The following is an 11,607-nucleotide window of genomic DNA, read 5'->3' on the forward strand; positions in this document are numbered from 1 at the left end:
CCATGCTGCTGTGTCTTACATCCACTTAAAACATTTTTTGACATTGGAATTTTTATACATACATAAAAATGGGGATAATAGTATGATGAATATTTTGGTTCTCTATTGCTGCATAACAAATCACCCCAAAATTTAGATGTCTAAAACAACAACAAGTCTTGTGTTGTGTCCATGAATCTGCAATTCAGGCAATACTCAATTGGGACAACTAATCTCTGCTCTATCTATCAGCAGCTGGGACAGCTCAACTGGGCCTGGAGGATCCACTTCCAAGATGGCTCACTCACATAGCTATCAAGTCAGTGTTGGCTGTTGGCTGAAAGTCAGCTGGGATTGACAGCTGTAGACCTTGTTCCTCTACATGTAGGTCTCTTGATAGGGCTGCTGGGACTTCCTCACAACATGGCAGACGATTTCCAAGAGTGTACCAAGAGACAGGAAGTGCAAGTGGCCAGTTGCTAAAAGACTGGGCTAAGAAACTAGCATAGCATCTTTTCCTTTATATTCTGTTAGTCAAATAAATCAAAAAGCCTTCCCAAATTCAGGGGTATAGGACATAGGGCCCATTTCTTGATGGTTTGTGGCTCTGATTAATCTTCCACAATAGACCACCCTCTACCCAGCTTTACTTATGTACCCTCTACCCAGCTTTATTTATGTCTATTTTTGAAAGTTGTCCTTTTCCTCTTCTTGGGGCCTGGAGGTCTACCTTGAACTCAAATCTGTAAGCAGATTTCATCTTTTTAAATCTATCTAAGTTCTAGTCAACTTTCCTCATGCCACCTTCCCTTATTTTGCTTGGATCTATAAAAATTCATATCATTTAGACTCCCTGTTCTTCATCTTCTATTCGAGATTCACCGATTCTGGGTTATAGAGCCCCCTTCCCTCCCTTACCCATATCCACTTTGCATTGTCTGACCAGTCTCTCTGCTTGTATCTACACCTCCTCCTAGCTTCCATAGCTAGGTTTATTCTTTCAGTGCCTTTCTCATCCAACAGATAGGTGGGAACTGGCTTTCCTTATAGGTCTTGGTCCCTCCTGGTCAGCCTTGTATCATTGTAGTTAATATGGAAAATGACAGCCATCTCTGGAGGTAGCTCCCAACTTTTTGCTCACTTATCTTTCCTCCTTACTACCTTTCTTCATTCAAATCACAGAATTTTATAATTCGAGAGCAGGAAGGGGACTTATAGTCTATTTAGAAGCTAGCCCAAGTTTTATAAACAAGCAAATCTATGTTCCTTCCTGATATTTCCACCTTGGTCTCCATTTGAAATCTGGGAACAAGACTTCACTTCATAGTGGTAAAATGACTTTCCTATTCTTCCCTTCAAAACACATCTTCTCTAAAAAAAGAAGAAGAAAAACTAACTTTAAATCCCAGAAATTAGCCAGTGGGTAAAATTGGATAGGATGTGATAGAAATAAGTCCCCATGTTCTTCTTATATTAAAAAAATAATAATAATAAACCTATTTCCAAATTATTTGAACATATTCACATGTTCGTATGTTCTCTGTGCTTTCTGCTGAGCACACTGACAGTTTAACAATGGCAAAACCACATTACTTTTTTCTGTTACACTATTAGAAAGAGGGAGTGTGTTTCAGAGACAAGGATAATACAAGTGTAGGACTATCTCTCAAGCTTCATCTCTCATATGCAGCAACATGAGAAAACAGTACACACTTGCTTCCAGATTAATGGCGGTGCATAATGGGGAAAATGGGGTGAGCAGGGAGAGGAGAGGGAAGTAGGCACCAGGCAAATAAGGAGGCCCTTGCCTTTGACCTTGGTTTTCTAACTCTATAGGCCAGAGGTGAGCTCCACGTGTAACCAGACAGACAGACAGGGGAGCTCTTTTGTTAAAAGAGAAAATAATTTATTTAATTTGATTTTAAAATTATGACTTAAAATATTTTACACTCTAAGTTTCATGGTCCTGTCACAAAACCCAGTATCTTCACTCTACTTATGATGATGGTGTTATGTCCTGAAAGGTCTTGATTTCTTGAGCAGTGTGGCGTATACGGTGGTTACTCCATAAATGTGAATGATTTCTTATAAGTACAAGTGTGTATACACAACACACACATATCCTCTGTCACTCTTGAGATTGTCACAATTTATTAATTATAACTTATGAATTAAGTGACTATTACATGTGTGGCACTGTGTTAAATAGGCCCTAGAGACACAAGGTCATGCACACATGACCCTGGATCTCATGGGTGTCAATAAATGAGTGCGTGATTATTTTCAAATATGTTAAGTAGAATAATTGGTACCTTTTAAAATGTACTATTTCAAATTCAGAAAGAGAATAATTATATCACTCATTAAGAGTCTTTATCAGTAACCTACTTTTTTGTTTTAAACATTTTTTTTTTTTTACTTCAGGATTTAACTTTAAAAAGTCAAAATAATTTCCCCTAAAACAGCCTCTTCAGTCATATCCAGTGTTGACTCCTTTGTTATTTTTATGATATAGACTCAAGCAAGGCCTTTCGAGCTGGAAGGAACATTGGATACATATCCCTTTCCAGTTTTCTCTTTGAAACGTGTGTCATGTTACTTTCCATTCCGTTATATATATTGTGCAGCTGTTCAAGTTCTGAATGTGGGGAAGGTCACTGGTATAAATAGGATAACTCAGCGATGGGGATGTGCTCTTGGGACTTCTGGAAGTGAGGGAGCTCATACTGTGAGTACAGGTCATGTCGCTGAGATGGAGATTTACTGTTCCCCTTGCTCCTTAGGCATAGCAAATGGGAAGGGTAAAAGGGATTATGGAAATTGAGGGGAGGCTGAGAGAGGACTCTGAGAAGTGAATTTCTTTGCCAAGCCAAGTTATGTCCCAAAACTAGTTTGGTGTTTCTAAAGTCCAGGTCTTTGGAAGTAGCTTGGAAAAAAATTCTTAATGAGCAAATATGTATAATGCTCTTGGTGATATGTAGGTACATCTCCCAGTATGATTAACTAACTGAATTTAGGGGTGCAGGAAAATGTAATCCACGGTGTTAATCACACTCAATGAGATCTTTAGCCATAGAGTGTATTCAGAGGCCTGGTGTGTAGTCAGGGTAGATAACTAAAGTTAAAGTCTGTATTAATTTCACCTATATTTGTACTACCATATATTTTAGAAATGTTGACTGGTTTTTCTTACTCCAGAGTTCCCCTCATATGTAATGCATGAATGATGGGAATAACTCAAATTTGGAGCTGCAAATAGGAAAATTCACAATAGAAAAGAGCAGCATATTGAACCACATAATAATAAAGATATTTATTTATTTACTTACTTATTTATTCAACAAATATTTAATGAAATCCAACTTTGTGGTTGGCTCTCTGTTTAGTGTTTGAAACTCTGCTATGCTTAATCATTACATCTCTGTATGTTAAAAACTAAAATAAAAAAACACAAATATAGTGGGAAAATGTTTTTATGAAATTGACAAAGTGCTCTTATATTTATTATATACAGTTCAATAGAATATCACTTGTGATACAGATACTATACCAGGCTAGGTTATTAAAGCATGAAAAAGCTGAGAAGATAATAATAAATTAACATGTTAAAATCTAAATGGAAATGGGAACCAAGAGGACTAAATGGGAACCCAAGCACTTAAACCTCTAGTGCCATGAGGGCATTTGTTGAGCGAGGTGAACATAGGCTTAGATTTTTACAATTCTCTGATGTGAAGAGGAAAGATGCCAAAGGCAGGTTCACCTAAGGTGGGGAGACCCCTAGGATCTTCTTCCTCTCTTATGGGCTGAATTTTGTCCCTTCTTAATTCATATATTGAAGCTCTCTAACCCCCAGTACCTCAGAATGTGACTGTATTTGGAGATGGGACCTTTAAAGAGATAATTAAGCTAAAATGAGACACACCCCTTCATAAGGTGGGGCTTAATCCAATCTGATTGGTGTCCTTATGAGAAAAGATTAGTACATACAAAGGAACACCAGCAGCCTACAGGCACAGAGGAAAGATCAGGTGAAGAGGCAGCAGGAAGGCAGACATCTGCGAACCAAAGAAGGAAGCCTCAGAGGAAATCAACCTTACTGGCACCTTGATCTTGAACTTCCAACATCCAGAGGTAGAGGTAAATAAGTGTTCCCTTGTTTAAGCCAGCCAGTCTGTGGTATTTCGTTATGGCAGCTCTAGCAGACTAATACATCCTCCATAAAGATGGGATTCCAAAGTGCTATAATCATAAGGTTAGGCAAAGTCAGAGGTAAGCCCGCCCCCTTCCACCTCAGGAGACTGCAGGGAATGTTATGTTGGAGATAAGCAGAGTAGGAGAGAATAAAACCACCTTTGAGTTATACACAGCATCCAGACCCCTGTGAGTATATGAAGCTCAAATTTATATTACCAGAGTGATTCAAGATCTTGAAATAGCGAATTCAATTTAAATGGCCCCACACTAGTTTTGCTTCTCGGCACCTGGCAGGAAATTCCCACAAAACATGCTACAATGTTGATGGGCCTTGAAAACATTATGCTTTTTGAAATAATCCAGACACAGAAGAACAAATATTGTATAATTCCATCTGTCTGAGGTACCTAGAAAGGGCAAATTTATAGAGACAGAAAGTAGGATAGGGATTAGCAGGGGCTGGGAGAGGGGAAAGTGGGGGTTATTGTTTAATGAGTATAGAATTTATGCTGGAAATGATGACGACATTTTGGATATAGATAATGGTGATAGTTATACAACACTGTGAATTTTTTAATGCTATCGAATTATATATTTACCAATGGTTAAAATGATAAAAATTGTGTTGTGTGTATTTTATTATAATAACAAATGCAAATAAAAAATTTCCATTAGGATTTCTCAAGGACAATGCAAGCAAGTAGACAGACAGCAAAGTCTTCAGATACTGGTCTCATTACTCAGCTTTTCAATGAAATCTTTGTTTATTATGTTTAAAGAAAAAAGATAAGATTGTACCCAAGAATAAACAGAAAATATTTTTTTAAATTAGATTTTAAAAAGAACCAAATATTTATTCTAGAAAGAAAATATACAGTAATTAAAAGAAAGCACTCAAAGGACAGATAAAAAAGCAAATTCAATATAACTGATTACTGCTGAATGATAATCAGGAGAATGATCTGGAATGCCTACAGAGAGACCAAAAGATGTAAACAGTGAAAGACTGGTTCACGGAAGAGACATGGAAGATCGAGTGAAAAAGTCTACCCTATGTCTAACCAGAGTTCTGCAAGAAGAGCAGAAGGAGAATGAAGCATTGGCAATTTTAGAAAAGATAATGGCTGAGAGTCTTCCAGAAATTATTATAGGCACAAATCCATACATCCAAGAAGCTGGATGAATATAAAACTGGATAAATAAAAATAAATCAACAGCCAGACACATTATAATAAAACTGCAGAGCATCAAAGATAAGAGGAAATCTTTAAAATAGCCAGAGAAAAAGGATAGGTTACCTTTGTTACAGTTATCTATTGTTATGTAAAAAACTGCTCCAAAATTTATTTCCTTCTGAGGATGAGAAACAATTTTATTTTATAACCCAGTAAGTGTATGGAACTGGAAATGATAAAAAATGGCCAAAAGACTCTTGAAGAAAAATTCAAGAAGTGAATTAGTCTTCTCACATTTGTATAAAGTTACAGTAATTAGATAATGCGGTGTTGATGAAAGGATGGTAAATAGATGGATGGAATAGAATAGAGAACTCCAGAAATATGCTCAGATAGAAAGTTAATATCTGACTGAGGTGGCTTTGTATATCAGTGGGGTGAAATCGACCTTTCAAATGGTATTGCTGGAATAAGTAGGTATCCATACAGAGAAAATTAAAAGTGGAACCTTACCTTATATCATATATAAAAATCAGTTTTAGGTAGATTAGAAACTTAAATCTGAAATACAAAATTATAAAGCATATAGATGATAGGAAAACTTCAGTGACCCAAGAATAGTGAAGAATGTCTAAATCATAAAGAAAAAAAAATAGATAAATTTAACTTTAATGAAATTAAGAATCAAAAGACATTATAAAGAGAGTAAAAAGGCAAATCACAGAATGGAAAAAAATTGTTGCAACTTGTATTATTATTGAAAAGGGCTAATATATTAAAATTTATTAAATACATTAAAATTCGTTTACTATATTAAAAATTTCTACAAATTAATAAGGAAAGAACTAAGAACACATAGAAAAATATGGGAAAAATTTCCACATAGACACTTTACAAATAAAATAGCCAATAGACATATGAAAAGGTACTCAGTCTAATTGGATGGTTTGGGAAATATACTTAAAAGCCACAAATAGTATCAACATTTTAAACATGTTCCCTAGAAAATTTTTTATTCAAGTTTTAGAATTATCTTATAGTCCATAAATTATTAAAATCAATGCTGCATATATGTTTTTTCCTTCTTTGGGTGATTTACTTAACAAAAATTAAATGATTGCATCAAAGGTATATAAATCAAATAAGAACTAAATAAATGGAAAGATATTTCATGCTCGAGGACAGGAAGACTCAACTGTCAAGATATCAGTTTTTCCCAACTTGATCTATAGATTCACTGCAATCTCAACTAAAATCCCAGCAAGTCACTTTGTCATATCAACAAACTGATTTTAAAATTTATATAAAGAGTCAAAAAAAAAAAAGAAAAAATAAAGAAAACCAACTCTTAATAGGCAACACAGTAACGAAGGAGAAGAACAAATTTGGAAGACTGACATTATCTGACTTCAAGATTTACTATAAAGCTAACATAATCAACACAGTGATATGCTGAAGAAATAATAGACAAATAGACCAATGGAACAGGATAGAAAGTCCAGAAATAAACCCCCATAAATAAAGTCAACTGATCTTTGACAAAGGAACAAAGGCAATACAATGGAGCAAAGATAGTATTTTCAATAAATGGTGGTGGAGCAACTGGAAATCCATATGCAAAAAAAAAAAAAAAATGAATCTAGTCACAAGCCTTACATCCTTTACAAAAGTTAACATTTAGGTCATAGACCTAAATGTAAAACACAAACCTGTAAAACTTTTAGAAGGTAACGTAGGAAAATATCTAAAGGACCTTGGGGTTGGCAATAACTTTTTCAATATAATGCCAAGGGCACAATTCATGAAAGAAGGAACCGATAAGCTAGATTTCATTAAAATTAAAAATTTATGATCTGCAAAAGACACTCTCGAGGTAATGAAAAGATAAATCATAGACTGGGAGAAAATATTTAGAAGAGGCTCCGAAAAAGGACTCATCCCAAGTATTCAAAGAACACTTAAAACAACAATAAGTAAATAAACAACCTGATTAAAAAGTGAGCCAATGTTCTTAAGAGACATCTCACCAAAGAAAAAGATACTCCATATCACATGTCATCTGGAAAATGCAAATTAATGCTGGAAAATGCTGCAAGGATGTGGAACAAAAGGAACTCTTATTCATTGCTGGTGAGAATGCAAAATGGTACAGCCACTTTGGAAGAAGTTTGACACTTTCAAAACTAAACATTTTCTTGAGAGGAAAAAAAAAAGGTGTAGAAGATAGAGGCTCTGTTCATTCCTCTGGTGACCAAATCAAAGTTGTGATGGAAACAAGGAGCAAACAGCAAGGAAAAATCACCTGAGATCTAGGTGAACAAGTCATACAATTAAAGAGAAGTCCAAGAAACCACTCTGCAGTGGCAGAAGGTAGGAGGGGGCGAGGACAGGAGCTGCCCTGTCTTAGCAGCTGAATGAGATGGGGGCTGCGGCAGCAGCAGATGGCTCTTAAAGGGGCCCTGTCCGCGACTGAATTTTCGCAGAGACGACCTACTCACTCTGAGCATCAGTGCCGATTCAGCTGCACGCAGCGGGCACCAGGTACTTATAGAGAGACATAGTCGGAGTAAGGGTCAAGGCGAAACTCTCTCTGTACAGAAGTGCCAGATGGTATCTGTTGTTCCCTGTTGAGCCCTCTCCCTCCCAGTGCATGGACACAGCACTGCCATAGCCGTGACGTCATCAAACTGGATAACAGAGGTCACTCCGCCCAGAGGATTCCCTGAAACCCTGCCTCCTCCAACTCGCAGCCCCACCCAAGCTACGTCCAGGTGTATCCTCAGCAAGTCAGGTGTTCCTTGCTGAGCAGAGCCTAGACTCACACTGGAGGCAACTGGCATCGGTTTCTGGAGTTCTCTTTGGAGGCAACTGTAAGCACAGCATCTGTGGATTGCTTTCTGAATCTTAACAGGTGGCCCCAGAGGGGCACAGGCTTGGGCTAAATTTGGCCTGCATCTGAACCCCTCTCAGGACTGTGCCAATAGACACCTACTTCACAAATCCACAATAAAAAGACCTGGAGGCTAAGGAGCTCTGCTTAATACATAAAAGAGACATGGAAAGACAGCCAAAATGGGAAGACAAAGAAGCAGAAACCATAGGAGAGAATAGAACAGAGATCCAGAAATAATGGAGTCAAGTAATCTAACGGATGCAGAGTTCAAAACACTGGTTATAAAGATGCTCAATGAACTTTTGGGAAGTGTAGATAAATTCAGTGATAACTTCAATAAGAGATAAAAACATAAAAATGGAAATGGAAATTATAAAAGGGAACCAGTCAGAAATGAAGAACACGTTATCTGAGATGAGAAGTATATTAAATGGAATAAATAAAGGAATAAACAAAGTGAAAAAAGAAAAGAATCAAATGACCTATCTAGAGGATGAGAAAGCCAAGGACATTCAATCAGAATGGCAAGAAAAAAGATGCCAAGACTATAAAAATAATTTAGGGAGCACTATTGAAGGTCGAAACATCCAACTGATCAGCGTACCTGAAGGAAGACAAGATGTTGAACAGCAGTTTGAAGAAATAATGAGAGAAAACTTCCCTAACCTGGTGAAGGAAATGAACATAAAACTCCAGGAAGCTCAGAGAATCCCCAAAACCAAGGATCCAAAGAGGCCCACGGCGCGACACATCATAATTAAAATGCCAAAGATTAAATACAAAGAAAGAATATTAAAAGCAGCAAGAGAAAAGCAGATAGCTACCTACAAGGGAACATCCATAAGACTGCAGCTGATTTCTCAAAAGATACTATGCAGGACAGAAGGGCTTTGCAAAAAAATATTTGACAGGATGAAGATCCAGGATCTACTACCAAGTATACTTTATCCAGCAAAGCTATAATTTAAAGTTGAAGGACAGATAAAGAGCTTCCCAGACAAAAATAAGCTAAAGGAATTTATCACCACCAAACTGGTATTACAGGAAATGTTGGAGGGACTTCTTTAAGAAGAAAAAACATGTATCAAAAACAGGAATAGAGAATGGTAACAACTACATTTCTATCAATAAGTACCTCAAATGGAAAAGAATTAAGTGCACCAACTAAAAGATAGAATGGATGAATAGATAGGAAAACAAGACTCCTACATGTTGCCTACAAGAGACTCACTTCAGATTAAAAGACACACACAGACTAAAAGGAAGGAGATGGAAAAAGATATTGCTTTAATGGACCTAGAAGATATTTAAGTCAGAGAAAGATAAACATTATATGATTTCACTTATATGCAAAATCTAAGGAATAAAAAGAACAAACTAATCAAAAACAGACACTAATATAGTGGACAATTTGGTGATGGATGGAGGTTTTGGGAGACTGGGAGAATGGGGTGAAGGGTTAAAGAAGTACAGATTAGTAGCTGATGGCTGGTCATGGGGATGGGGAGCATGGCATAGGGAATGCAGTTAGCATTAATATGTTGGCTAGGTGGAGGGTCGGGGAGGGAGAGAGCAATTGAGGGGATCATTTTACGAGCTATATAGATGTTTAACCAATGTACTGTATACTTGAAACTAATTAAATTAATTTAAAAAACAATCTGAACATATTCTTACCATACAATCCAGTAATTGCATGCCTCAGTATTTTCTCAAAGGAGATGAAAACTTATGTTCACCCAAAAACCTGTACACAAATATTTATAGCAACTTTTTTCATAATTGCCCAAATTTGGAAATAATAAAGATGTCCTTCAGTAGGTGAATGGATAAATAAATTGTGCTGCATATAGACAATGGAATATTATCCAGTGCTAAAAAAATGAAAACCATGAAAAGACATAGAAGAAACTTAACTACATAATACCAAGTGAAAGAAGCCAATCTAAAAAGGTGACATACTGTATGGTTCCAACTATGTGACATTCTGGAAAAGGCAAAAGTATACAAACAGTGAAAAATCAGTGGTTGCCAGGGCTTAGTGGGAAGAGAGAGATAATTAGAAGGAGCATAGAGGACTTTAGGGCAGTGATAAAGTGTGTATAATACAATATGGTGGGTAGATGTCAGCATACATTTGTCTAAACCCACAGAATGTACAACACCAAGAGTGAATCCCTATGTAAACTAATGTAAACCAGGAACTTAGGGTGCTAATGATGTGTCAGTGTAGTTTCATTGGTTATAACAAATGCACCCCTTTGGTGGGGGACGTCAATAATTGGGGAGGTTGTGCATAATGGGGTAGAGGTATATAGGAAATCTCTGTATCTTCTGCTTAGTGTTGCTGTGAAACTTAAAGTGTTCTAAAAAATAAAATCTGTTTTTTAAAAAGTTTTTTCAAAGATGTTTAAATTTTTTTTTTTTTTGGTAAATCTTGATTCATATCCCCATATGGAGTAATGATAACTATGCTACCTACCCTGACACTCAGATGTTAGAAGGTAGTGCTGGGGTAGCCTAGTATGGAGGGAGGTAATAGGGAAGCCTGGAGTTAGGGGGACCGAACAAAGGATACAGGAGGATAAAATTAAGCTGGATTCAAGAGCATTTGGTGTTCTTGAGAAGAACAATGTTCCCTCTGGGCTGATCCTTTACCCAGGCTCTGGTTTGGTCTTCCTCAGACCTCTCAGATCTATATTCTGACAGATAGCCATGTGAAGGAGAAATATTCCGAGAGACTTTAAAAAAATAATTTAACTGTACATCCTTAGTGGGCTATTTCTTAAGGAAAAACATAATGGGGGAAAAACATCTTAACATTGGTTACAGTGTTTATATGGTTGGTGAGTGGTGGCATTATTTCTCTAAGACTATTGTGGGTATATTATGGGATAAAGCAAATGAATAATGGTGTGATATTTAAATTCTATCATTTCCAATGACAACTAGTTTTATTGGTGTGGGAGAAAGGACATATTTAAGACAGAAAAGGTTAAATAAACTTTTTTCTCCTTAATTTGAATTGGAAGTATCAATATGTTCTCATGATGTATTTTACCTTTAAAATTTTTAAAACCTTTTTATACAAAAATGTTCTAGTTTTGTCTACAGAAATAGCTAAGAAAATAATGATGAACCTCATAGCAATGAACATAACCAGCAGCCAGATTTTAATCTTGCAATAATACCTTTTCTCACTAAAAGAAAAGAGCTCCTTGGAGAAATGACTGATTCTAAGATTAAGTCAGGTAAAAAAGAAAAAGCTGCAATATCTTTTTAGATTAGAAATCAAAGAAGAAAGATGTCACAGATGATTTACTAAAAGCATGTCAAAATGACTTAAGAGCCAAACCGAAGACG

Source organism: Pteropus alecto, unplaced genomic scaffold (genome assembly GCF_000325575.1).
Source record: "Pteropus alecto unplaced genomic scaffold, ASM32557v1 scaffold121, whole genome shotgun sequence".
Taxonomy (NCBI): domain Eukaryota; kingdom Metazoa; phylum Chordata; class Mammalia; order Chiroptera; family Pteropodidae; genus Pteropus; species Pteropus alecto.